The following is a 12,947-nucleotide window of genomic DNA, read 5'->3' on the forward strand; positions in this document are numbered from 1 at the left end:
TCACAGAAAGATGTGAACATTTTTGAATTCAAATCCTTTTTTTTTTCAAGTCAGAAATTCATCAAAATCACCTTAAGAATATCTGTAGATACTTTCCTAACTTAGAAAGCTCATTAATCAAATGAAAAGATTACACAACCTTAAACCAAGTATTATTTTAAATTATTTCTACTCTTTCACAACACTGAAGCATACTGAATTCACAAAAATTTAAGCACTCCCTGAATGAGCCATTATGAATCAAGATTTCCAAATGAGGGACAAACCCATTTTCCGACTCTGAATTTTTGCATACAGGCTAAAGAAATATATGCCTATTGTACACTAGTACAACTACCCCACACTTCTTTCTAGCTTGGATTACTATTCCCGAATCCCCAGATTAATCAGATGGGAGAACAGGAAGCAAAAAATCTGCCCCTCTGTGTAGTTACAGCAGTCTAACTCCACCTCTGAGAGTTGTCCCTTTAAAGTGCCTTGGAAAGAGCATTTCTTACATCTTGGCTTAGCACTCAGTTGGAAATGGGATTAGGATAACATGAAAGGGAGTGCTTCCTCACACAGATTTACACCAAAACAACTTGGCTGATGCAAATTTGCAGAAGACAAAGGCAGAGTTTGAGAGAGAGGCCTCAGGATTTACTACTGCAAACAGAAACTTACAGGAGACTGAGTAATTACCTTGCTTCTCCTTAAAATATTCAGCTAGATTTGACTACACAAAGTATGTTCCATGTCCTAAAAAAAGCCGTAGTGAAGAAAAATTTGCAACAAGTGCAGCAACATTTACATCAACGACTTTTAGATACAAGACTAAGTAGTCTAGCATGCAAGGCTGCAAAGGAGATGCAGAAGGATATGATCAAGGTCAAACAAATTGTAAGCACTCTAGAGAAAGTGAATAGAAAATGATTTTCACCACATTTCACGATATGAAACATCACAGAGCACTCAAGAGAATCATCAGAAGTCAGATTTACAGAAGGCTTGTTTCAAGACTGCAGAAGAGAAAAAAAAGTCTTAAATAATCCAGGAAAAGCCCATCACAAACTCTTCAGACAGCTTCATCAATATCTCCTAGCACCTGTCATCTATTTAATAGAGACAGTTTACCTTACAGACTACTCAACCTATCCTTTGTTTCCACAGCAGAGCTTAGCGATTGTGATGGGTGGCAGACTGAGAACCTAAAAATTAAGTTCACATAATCCCTTAGACTGAGGTGACAAATCTGCATGGACACTGCTAAGCTGCAACAAGTGATTCCAATAATGAGTATATGTTTACCGTGTAATTACTGTCTCCATAAATCCCAGGGGAGCACTGTGCGAAGAATTACATAAAGTATTAATGCAGTTTACAAAACGATCTGAATGCATATAGAGTTATGAGGCCCTTAAAAATCCTACTTACTTTTCAGATGTGTGTGCGCCCATTTGAGGGAAAACTATAAAGCAGCACACCCAATCATCACTGCAAACTGCTGATTATAAAAAGAAATCAATCTGTTACGTTATTTGTATTGTGACAATTATAATCACTTCTTTTAAGGGGCGTAATACCAGTTATGCAGGCTATGATATAAATAAGAGACAGCGCCAGATGATTCACTGAAGCAGCTGCATTCACCCACAATTACACACAAATGCCCATGGAAGAAGGTACAAGCTGACCATCAGCTCAAGTGATTTATCAACGATTATCAATTATTCACCGTGATAAATACAAATACCATCAGCAAGTTTTTCTCCTTACAAGCACCAAACCACACACGAGGTTCTAGCAGTTTTGCTGCTTACAACCCATTTTCCTCTGAAAGCTGTCTGAAATAGCCTGAATTCTCAGGTAAAACATTGGGAAATTTAAAATTACCTCAACCTTCCACCTCTTTCCTGGATTAATAATAATGTTTAAGAGATTTCTAACCACACTTGAGAGAACAGCTATGGTACTACTTCTTCCCTCCCTGCTCTCTGGAGAGAAAAATGTATGGAATGTATTTAAATAATGCAGTTGAACTTTTTACAAGCAAAAACCCCTTCTTCGTTTTGAATTACTTATTTGTAGTGAGTTACTTTTTCAACACCAGCCAAAATAAAGTTTATCCATTTAGAAAGAACTAACTGAGTCAAAACTCTTAAAATTCTGTCTTAATGCTGTTTTTCTCCTATTGTTAATTCAGCAAGTTAAGAGAAAGGAAACTGATTTTAATTCATTTAACAGAATCCCAAAGACTAGATTGTTCTGTTATGAACAGATGCTTCAAAGATTTTCTGCCAGTGCTGTTTCCTCTCCAGCTGGGAATAAAGTTTTCCCCCCATTAATACAAGTCAATCATTCTCTGCCTCTTAAATTCATCTTTGAAGTTTCCAGCGATCTCAGTGTTCCTTTCATGAATGCAGATTTCTTTTTAGCATGTATGAAATTTCTTTTTATTATATTTGCGTTCGTATTTGTTGATCAAGTTTAGAAAACAATACGTTCAAGTGTATATTATATAATGTGTGGTAGAAGTACAGGCAATGATAGATGACGATTACATGCAATATGATGGTCATCTTGGTACTTTTAAGAAGATGAACCTGTTCTATGCAACATGCATACCCCTCTGGACATTTTGGGAATGTACACAGTGACACAATTCATTTTACTTCAATCAGAGCACTGTGAAAGGTGATGGAGGCAAGGAAGGTTCTCCGACACCAGGAAAGTGGTGGAGAGCAGCACAACTACTTCACACAACAGCCAGTTCACCTCACAAATTAGAGCAGCAAAGTAATTACTTTCCATAAAGCAAAGCACTGCAGGCTCAACAGCGCTCTCACCTCTGGAATTTAAGTCTAATGCAAGAAACTGGAAGAGTGCCAGCATTTTGGGAGGTTGCTACTAAATCAAAGGTGGTAGCAAAAATACCTTTTGATGTAAACAACCAGTTTGATTAAGAATGTAATGGGGCAGAATGCTTCTCACTGTGTCTAATCTCATCACACTGAGTCTTTATATACTCTCCCCAAATTCTCCTTTGGGAAGATCAAGTTTGCCATATTTCATTCTGATATTAGTCTTCGAGCATAAATAATATATGGAGATGAGCTAAAATGCCTCATTGATTAAAATTCTAGACTGTGAGCTTGTCACATTTCAACGTGCAAATTGCTTCTGTCTGGCCTGCTTTCAGAAGTCACTCATCGAAATATATAGACGCTTGATTTTAAGTTTGGTGTTACTGCTGCGATTTTTCTCTACAATGGATTTGTAAGTAATGAAGTACCTGGTCAACTGATTACCTAATGAGATGACAATATTACACAACGTGGTTGCCTTCACACTGATCTGAATAACACAGCCACATACTGGGTTAAAAGCAAGGTTTCTACCATGGCATTTTAACTGTAGCTATAGCCCTCGGCCTGAGAAATCTAGCAGAAATGGAAGATTGTGGATACCAAACCTGCAGAGTAATAACCTTTTATGTATTTACAGGCAATTCTTAAAACACCAAATCCATCTAGGTACTTGCAGGCTTTCCTTGGAAAGCAAACACAAATACAAGCTCTAATAAAAACAAAAAATAACTATCTGACCTCAAGTACTTATGGTTGGTAATGCAGAGAGACTGCATGCAAAATGAAAAGGCAGTTTGGGAGTTGTGACATACAGCACCATGTCACAGGTCTGAAACATTTGTTTATAGTCCAGTGTTCGAAGAATGAAACATTCCTCTTGAAAACAGTGGTCAGGTTTGCATCATTCACTGTGTAGAAAAGAGGTGCCAGAGAACCCATACATCTGCCCTCTCAAGGTAATCTATTTTTTATAATCACCTCGGAAGTAGAAAGAATTTCAAAGCATATCGTGCTGTTGCTCTCAAATAGAGTGCAGCTATTTGAGAGCAACATGTTCATAAAACTTTTGTTGCAGGAGTTTGCTTTCAGGCTGCAGCCCAGATAACCAGATTATTTACTAGATTCACAGGACCTCCAACAGTGTTTTGCGCAATCCGAAAGCTGTAGCCAGAAGCTGAATGGAAGAAATGCAATCCTGCCTTGAACATCAGCATATTTAAATGTACTGCTCTGTGAAGAAGAAGCCTATTAGTACTTCTCTTAGGAAGACGTGCAAATTCAAACATGGTATAGGCAGTAGAAGTGTTAATAACTGTAGGCAACAGAAATGGAGGGGAAAAAGCATGTAAGCCACCATCCATGCTTCAGGAGGACTGAAGATTGTAGAAACATTCATCTGACTGCAGAGGGATTTTTTATGTTTTTATTTTGCTTTTGTTGTTGTTGCTGTTTAATAGTTCTAGGACCAAGTCTTCCATACCCTATTATAAGTTCGGATCAACTCTTGGGATTTTTAACTGGTGAATGTAAGGCAAGGTAAGGTCTCCATATCTGTCTCCTTAAAAAACAACAAAAAGCCAACAATGATATGGCAATGATAAAGAAGCATTGGAGGCAGTTCTACACAGCCAGGTTATTAGAACAAATTTTCTCTTGAACTATTATTTTCTGTACCTCATTCTCTTTCAAAATAATGCATGTTTTGGATCTTTCATTGTTACTTCATGCTGGCAACCTATGGATTTAAAGAAAAATAGAGCACCTGCAGAGCCTGCTTTCTTCAATGAGAATTTTAAACAACACACTTATTAGACGTTATAAAATCTGTGATTTAGTTATTATTGCATACCTATATAACAAAAGGGGAAGAAGCTGCTCAAAACAGAAGGAATCTGTTGTATTAGATTTGAGTAGAGAAAAATTCAGCGTGCGTAATATTCACAGCCCAAATACACAGACAGAGAAAACTCGTCAACAAACAAACAGAAAAAGGGCAGATAATTTCAGATTATGCATGACACACTCTGGCATGTGCATCATACTGATACGCACAACAGTTTCATGTTTGTCCATTTAGCTGTGTGTGATGGGCAATGGTGCAGAAAGCAAGAGACATTTCAGGGAGGGAAATTGCATGGAAAGAAAGTCATTTCGATTGCCCGGCATTTTCTCGGGCTGAAGGCCATGCACTCTGACAGGATCTGAAGAAGACAGGACTGCTCCGTAGCAGACCACAAGTACTGCATTTGACCCAGGTTATTAAGATAATGATATAGTAGCTATATTGACATTTTCAATGAATGCGTAACCTAGATTTTCCACATTAGTATAACATACTAAAAAGCTACCAGACAAACAGAACAATACAGTGGAAATGCCACAGTCAATTGACAAATTATAAAGCTATAACAGAGTTTTGGCAGGCATTTGTCATCTCTTTAAATTTGCCTGTGCCGTCAGTCATCAAGACACAAAACAAGGATACCTGAAATGGGTGAATTTGTGGGATGTGAAGGCATGTGTTTGCCAGACCTCTTTACAGTGGGCAAGCTGCTATAGAACAGGGCATAGAGGAGCGACTTTCATCAATCATGTCTAGTTTTGCAGGGAATGGTAAATCTGGAAAACTAGACATTCATTTGACATTTATTTTTAAATTCTTCCCTTACACTTTGCAGTTTCTGTTAACATTAAATAACATGCTGTTACATGAAAACTATATATTTACACTTCAAAATGCCAAACATAGGCTAGCCTGCAAACAGATCATGGTTTATTCCCAGTGATTGGATCCTGAAAACAGAGATCCAAACAGAGCTACAAGATGAAGGCAAAAACCTTAATGACTGATGGCAACACATTCAGAGCTTTGGTGAAACCGGTCCTTTAACAGCAGCACATACTTCTAGATATCTAGAAGCTTCAAAACCTGTCTGACTTGAATTTATTTTATGGATCTGACAGAAAATGCTTCCCCACCTCTCATTTCTTTGAAGAAGCAGAAAAAGATTCTCAAAAATGTCTTCAGTAGCACAAATATTATAAGGTCTGCCCTATACATGAAGAACGGTTAACATCACCACAGCGCCCAATTTTGAACATCCCAAAACAAGAAACACAGTCTACTGAAAAAAAAGGAAAGAAAACCAAATCATTTCTCAAAATGAAAGAAGATGCTAGAAGCACTCTTTCAGCATATGAGCCTAAAACATGCTCATTCCCTTCCTAAAGACACGAGTGGAGCCCATAGCAGTGTGACTGGCCACGTGCATCCTCAAAGCCATGAGTTTACCTCCCCCAGGCAAGAAGCAACTGATGTGCTATACAGTGTAATCCCCAGTAATGAGCATGCTCTCTTGATGCTGATGCAAGTATATAACACAAATAATTTAGTGAAAGCCCTTTGTGAGAGGCCACAAAGATCAGGCCCTGACCCTACCACAACACAGTGTGGGCTTATGAGCCGAAAGCAGTTCATGTCTGGTGGCAGATGCCACACCAAACTGTCAGTCCTGCTCTTCCTCCAGAGACTGCCATCCCTGGGAAAGGATGGCCAGCATATTTCAGTGTAAGTTAGAGTACCAGGCTGTAAGTGGGGATGAGCAGGAAGTCAGCTTTCATTTCCTTCAACCATTCCTGCTAAAGAAACATAGCTGACAGCTGGAGTGATAACCTCTTAAATCAATTCAGCGTGAAATTCCAGAGCACTTCTGTCAGTGCCCTCAGAAACTAGATGGTTTTAATCATTAGCTGGCTGCATTAGCGAAAGTAGATGGGCAAGGCAGCATGCTTGGTGTCAACGGTTTATTTTCCTTCTTGTTATCTCTTTAAACAGCAGCATCTGAAGGAGTCAAAGTATTCATCAGATTCTGCCATGGTTTAGTCTACAAACACTGCCTGCAGTTTGCGAGGATCTGGCTCTTTAATCTTTGCTAGGAAAGGATGAGTAATCAAACACACTGCAAATATACACAGCTCAAGCCTGTTTGTCCTTGCCAACTGAAAAGACAGGAAGCCTTCAGAATTCTAGATCTTCTCTATGAAATATCTGCAAAGGTTTTCAGGAGTTCAGATTGAGTTGCTGTGCAGTGTTTGAAAAATAGGCAATCTGAACGAAGTCTGAAACACTGTCTCCTTGAAATAGTTTTCAGCACAGGAAGTTCTGCCCAAACTATCATATCTCTGAATTGATAAACTTTCATTTCTCCTTCCCCTGTAGGGACACAGCAGACTTATATTTCACCTCAACTAATTTTTCCAAGTTTCGTTGACTTTAATTAACAGAAAAAATGAGCTACAACCATTTTTTTAAAAATCCATTTTACCACGAGGCAGAGGCATTTACTATTCTCACCAACTCATGAAAGCTGTAACTGTGAGATACAGAATTACTGAGCTGAAGAACAATATTTGCTGTAGCTCTGGCTTTAATATTTAAGGGTGAGGAATAACCTGTGTTGACAGCGGCTATACCTGGTATGACTAGGAAACAGAAATAGCTTCTCAGACATCCATTCTTTTTTACAGGTTGTAGCATAAATGGTTTTATGAGCACTGGAATGAATGAAATTTGTTTTCTAAAAAGATTTGTCCTCTTGTGGTTGACTGACTGCTTTAACTAAATTGCACAAAAGTAAAGAATATCCCCCAAACAAATATCAGAAAACCCACACTGAAAAGAGAGAGAAAGGCAAAAAGAGATTAGTGTTGTTTTCCTACAGGATAAGCCTCACTGAGTTTGCATCTTGGTGGGTACCCAAGAACGAATGCTTCGGGCATGGCTCTGCGACAGCCAACCCAGATAATCTGTGCCACCAAGCAAGGCAATCTTCTGCCCACACACAGCCTTCTCCCGTCCTCAGCCTGAACAGTGCAAGCCCAGCTCCTACCTTTAGCTGGCCCTCAGGAATAAACTGATTCAACTCACTAATCCAGCAAAAAACTCATTTGCTTTGCTTTGGTGAGCTTTCTGCCGCACAAGACAGCTGGGCTGGCTGCCTGTGCAGACAGACACGCTCTGGAGGCCATATGGGGAAGACAGGGCAGAACCACCTCCTTTGGCATTAGGAGTCATCATGTTTGCCTCAGGCACTCTGTCTGACTTCTACGCTGGCCCCACTTTGGCGTGGACTTCTGCATCTCTTGATCAGAAGCAGCCCTCTGTGTGAAGCCCCACACGTGCGGTAAGGACCAAACTCCCACCAAAAAAAAACCAACACCTTGATGGGATGCTTCTGGGCTGCCTCCTCCACTGGCCTCCTGTTCTCACAGAGGTTGGTGAAGCCTAAAATTTTTAGTTGTTTTGATCAAAGACGGTGATGAAGAAGGCAGCTGAGAAGATGTCTGCAGTAACACGGAGATGCCCCCAGCCTGCTTTCCCAACCGAGAAAAAAGAAAAGGAATAAAACATATACATGAGTGTACCCGAGGCTCACCTCAGTCACCATTTTTAACCCTTATCAGGAAAAGCTCAGTGTTTCAGCTGTGGTGGATCATTTCTTTTTGTATTCTCAGTGCAGCTGAACATAAACTGGAAGACGGCTCCGTGCAGCCCCAAATGGACTCAGCTCTCCCTGCCTCTGCCAATTCTGACAAACAAACAGGCGAGCCCAGGGACAGGGGCTCTTCAGATGTCTTCCAGAACATTTTCCTTTCAGACAGGTCAGTCCTAGGGCCAACAAATCCCTGGCAAATCTGAAGCAAGTTTTCTGGTGGATCCTGCTGAATAATCTGTCTTGGGACAAAGCGCTGCCAGGGCCCAGCTCTGGGAGAAGCCAGGGGGGGCCGTCCTCATAAAGGCTGAGATCTGGTGAACAGCTGTAGGGGACCGCAGGACCCAGTGCACTCACAGCTTGCGATTTTTGTTGTTAGCTGAAGCTGGATCTGACCCAAGCAATTTGTTAGTGAACTGTAAACCACTGCCTTGCCACCTTCACAGGCATGCATTCCCCCCCCAACAGCCATGCTGTTCCCGTCTCTTCCTCCCCAATGTCATACAGTTCATTTTAATGTGTACAGGCTCAAATAAGCGACAGATTTTTCCTCCTCTCCCCACAGCTTCATGGGAGCTGATGTGGGAGCACTGTCTAAATCCTGAAACCGAAGGGTAGGAACTGTGTGTTTCATTTCCATTTGGCAGTCACACCATGTGATTTTGGTTAACTCTGTCCTTCTGCCGAAAAAGATCCCATCAGCCAAATTCACCAAGAAACCGTAAGACTAAACTTAGAAAATGGTTTTTAAAATGCCTCCAAAATCTTCTCAAAAGGCTTTTGCAAACACAATGAAAGGCCATGTGCGGTAGTCTGAAGCCCTAATCCCTCAAATCTTGTGCTTTTGTGAGTCTGAATTTGACTCAAAAGTAATTTATGTATATTTTTCCAATTGTTACAGGAACGGAACACTCCTGTCACACAGATTTTTACTTCATCCACAGTTCCTCTGATTTCTCTGATTTTGAACAGGTACGGGGTTTTAAAATTAATAAAAAAAAAAAAAAAAAGAAAAAGCAGTTATTGACATATTAAAACTTAATAGCTCTTTGCGAGACACTGCATTTCATAATCAAAACCTCCTTAGAATTTTCATTAAAAAATGAAATCGCTGATCCAACAAACCATAACAGCTGCAAATTGGGTCTGAAAATAAATACTTATGCATAAAAAACTACTTATTAATATTTTGATGAGGCTGAGGTCTGCATTTGAATGAAAAAAGGCACTCCATGACTAAAAACAAAACCAACATAAAACACGATTGACTTTCATAGTTGAACTCTCAAGCGATTTAGAAAGTTATCTCAAATGTAGCTATCAATGGCAAAGGTGATATCAAAAATGGAGATCTATTTCTTTTTGGCACCAAGGAGAAAAAGAATCACCACAAAACCTCCAGAAAAGATATTGCCACACCCAATAGGATAAAGCACAAAACAAAAACAAAACAACAAACCGACCCTACACTTTTTTTTTTATACTCTTGAATCTGAGAACTTGACCACAGTAAAGCAAGAAAAAATGTCTCAGCATTGTCAGGACTAGCCTTTTAAAACACCAGCTATGAGAAGTCAAACTTAGCTACTTAGTAGGGTTTCTCCTCTTCTAGCCCAGCACATTTCCCTGTGCCAGGGAGCTATGCCACTGCCTTCCTGCCCTGGTGAGACTCCATTAAGACCATTACAGGGAACCTGCAGCAACGTGCTTGCTTCCTTTCCCCTAGAAGCTGAGAGCCATTCTGCTTCACCATTCCCACCTGAAATAGCAGGTTCTGGATCAGGAGTTCTGGCTGGAAAAAGCACCCTAGCAAAATAGTGTACTCAACCAGAGGGAAGTGAACAACCCCTTGGGCTCAGGCTGCAAGGATGCACGCTACCTCCACTGGGGGAGATCCTGGTCTTGGCAAGTTGAACCTTCCCACCAGTATCCCATTACATGCTGTTGCCGTATGACAGATGGCAGCAGAGGGACAGTGTGACAGAATGGCATCTGACATGGAAGTGCGTATGAAGCAAAGGTGTGTCACTGAATTTCTCCCTGCAGAAAAAATGGCACCTGCTGACGTTCACAGATGCTTGCTAAGCGTTTATGGAGTCCAAACAATGGATGTCAGTGTGAGGTGATGGGTGGTGCATTGCAGCAGCAGCACCGTCAGAACAGCTGTGAAACAGTGGGTCACCTCTGCCAGTGCAAGTTTTTAGGAGGGCAGCCTGCTCTTGTTCATTGCTGGCAAAAATACAGAGCTAATAGCAGTAACTGTGTTGAAAACAGTGTTTTGTAGCTGTGAATCTGCTCTATCAAATAGTGGTATTGTGCTTCTTGTTGTAGTTTCCACGAGCATAAATAGGAGGCATTACTTTTAGAGTTATCCATATACATAATTAAAATCGTGACACTACAGTTCACATGCGTACTACACATCTCTCACTTTCAAATACATTCCAGATCTGTTCCAGAAATGTGGTTTAAATCATGTGCACAGGCAGTGCACATCACACGCAGTGATCAAGAAACTCTTAAACAGACTACGGAATCAGACAATTTCCTTTTCAAATATCTGCCATCTTATCTTCCAACTGTATCTTCCAAAGCCAACAAATCAGATCATGTAACAAAAAGAAAAGAAAACAATCTTCAATCATATTACTTCTTCTTGAAAAACAATTAGCAAAACTATCCCTCCAAAGCCCTGAAAGCAGTCATTAGCACAAGCATTGCTTGAAAATGACAGAAGGTCACAAACAGCAAACAAACTACATCTTCTGTAACATATTGAGACCTTATTGCTGGAAAACACAGCTGTCAAGCATTACCTGAAGTAATTTTGCTGTGGAGCTCAAGTAGTTTAAATTAGCCAAGTCCTCAAACAGACTTCTACACTCTCTAATCATGACACTGAGTATCAGAGGGTTCTCAGGGTTGGTAATCTACATAATTTCCCACTCATAGTCAAGAAACTCAGACCTTATTTGAAGTAGCTCTTATTATTATTGGCATTTCTTTAAAAGAACACCTTTTTGCCAACAGGCATAAGAAAACCCTAGCTAATGTTTTCATATGTTAAGCCAAATAACACATGTTCATTGGACAGCAACTGCGTCTATTTTGTGGTCTCTTCACAAACTGGAGTGGCTTGCCTCCGGAGCACAAGGCATGAACCAGATCCAAAACACACAACCATGTGCTGCCTCAGCAGTTACCTGGCCGCAAGGGAGGTAAAGGGAGCCGTGCAAAACAGCTGTGCAGGCAGTGCGTATGGAGCAGCTATGCTAGACACCATCCACAACACCATCCACAAGTCTCATTAACTCCTAGTTTGAGGAGTTCTTAAGAAAAGCAAGCTTGTTTTTGAGAGGTTTAATTTCACTATAACAGTGTCCAAGCTTGCATTAGGGAATTAGATGGTGCCACAAGTCAATAGGGGATTACAGGATGAGACAGATGAGACCAATTCTTGTTTTCTCAATCCAAAATTAGGTTGGCTAACAGTAATTTCAAATACAAGAATGCCATGGAGATTATTGTCTAAATCAGACTGAATTATATTAGTGCCATTATCTAAAACTCAGCCCAAGAGCAAGTCATTGAATGACAGCAGTTCTCATTTCAAATGTTTTTTTCTTTTTTTTTTTTTGTAGAGGCCAAATCCATGCTGATAGTAACTTCAAAGACTATTTCTTAATTTGGCAGGGAATGAAGGTCCAGGGGAAAAAACCAAAATCTTCTGAATGACTTCTCTAAAATTAAGGAATATATTAGCCTGGCCATAACGAAGGAGATGAAGCAGATTAGACAACACAAATGTTTGGCCGGAAGAACATATCAAAAGTGAATTAATTATGAATTTACCTGTGAGAGAAAGAAAAAACATAATGAGCTCATTTTCTCACTGAACTAATTGGGAAAAGAGTATATGCCAATGCAGACCCATTTTTTCCTGTAAGAAAGACTGACAGACGTAGCCAGCCCTTCTTGGTAAACAACAGTACAAATCAAGAAAAGAACAAGTCTGTAGTTTCACTTGCTCAGTGTGGTTGCTGTATCTGAAGGCAAGATCCTAGGAAAACGAAGACTTAAATTAAGTTTTATCCAAAATAAACAGACACCTCTGAAAGCAATAGTGGTAAATTACAACTAGGACCCACAGGTAAAACTTCATTCTCTTCCCCACAAAGAGAGCAATGCAGCTTTGAGTGAAGGAAGTAGATTTTATCAGTTTGTTTTGGAGGGAGAACGCGGTTATCTCTCATGCACTGAGATGACCAGCAGCACAGCCTTAGGATGTTACTCCATGTGACAGATCCTCTGGAGATAAAGGTAGCTAGAAGGGCTTCCAGCCCTTTCCCTTATGCAGTGATTACTTCCTACACCCTTCACACCCTGTGCTAGAGGTTACCACTCCTTCAGCTCAAGTGCTTATCGAAGCATTTTACAGACATGATTTAAAGCCCAAAACATGAGGCCAAGGATTCACAATGTAGTCCCAGCAGCATTCTCTGCCTACAGCACTGCTGATGTACTCTACCTGCTGCCCACCTATGCTGCAACACTTGTTACCAAACGGGGGAGCAACCCAACCCAGAAGAAGGCTGCCAAAGGTGGAGAA

The 12,947-nt window shown here is 40.3% G+C and overlaps 1 protein-coding gene across 3 annotated transcripts in view; it reads right to left on the reverse strand.

Moving 5' to 3' along the window:
• The window catches only part of PLXNB2 (plexin B2), a 248,929-nt gene that overhangs the window by 187,339 nt on the left and 48,643 nt on the right, over positions 1-12,947 (reverse strand). The gene's annotated exons all lie outside the window — the stretch shown is intronic.

Source organism: Centrocercus urophasianus, unplaced genomic scaffold (genome assembly GCF_019232065.1).
Source record: "Centrocercus urophasianus isolate 14NV4802_14NV808 unplaced genomic scaffold, USGS_Curo_1.0 seq_15, whole genome shotgun sequence".
In the NCBI taxonomy this organism is placed as follows: Eukaryota; Metazoa; Chordata; class Aves; order Galliformes; family Phasianidae; genus Centrocercus; species Centrocercus urophasianus.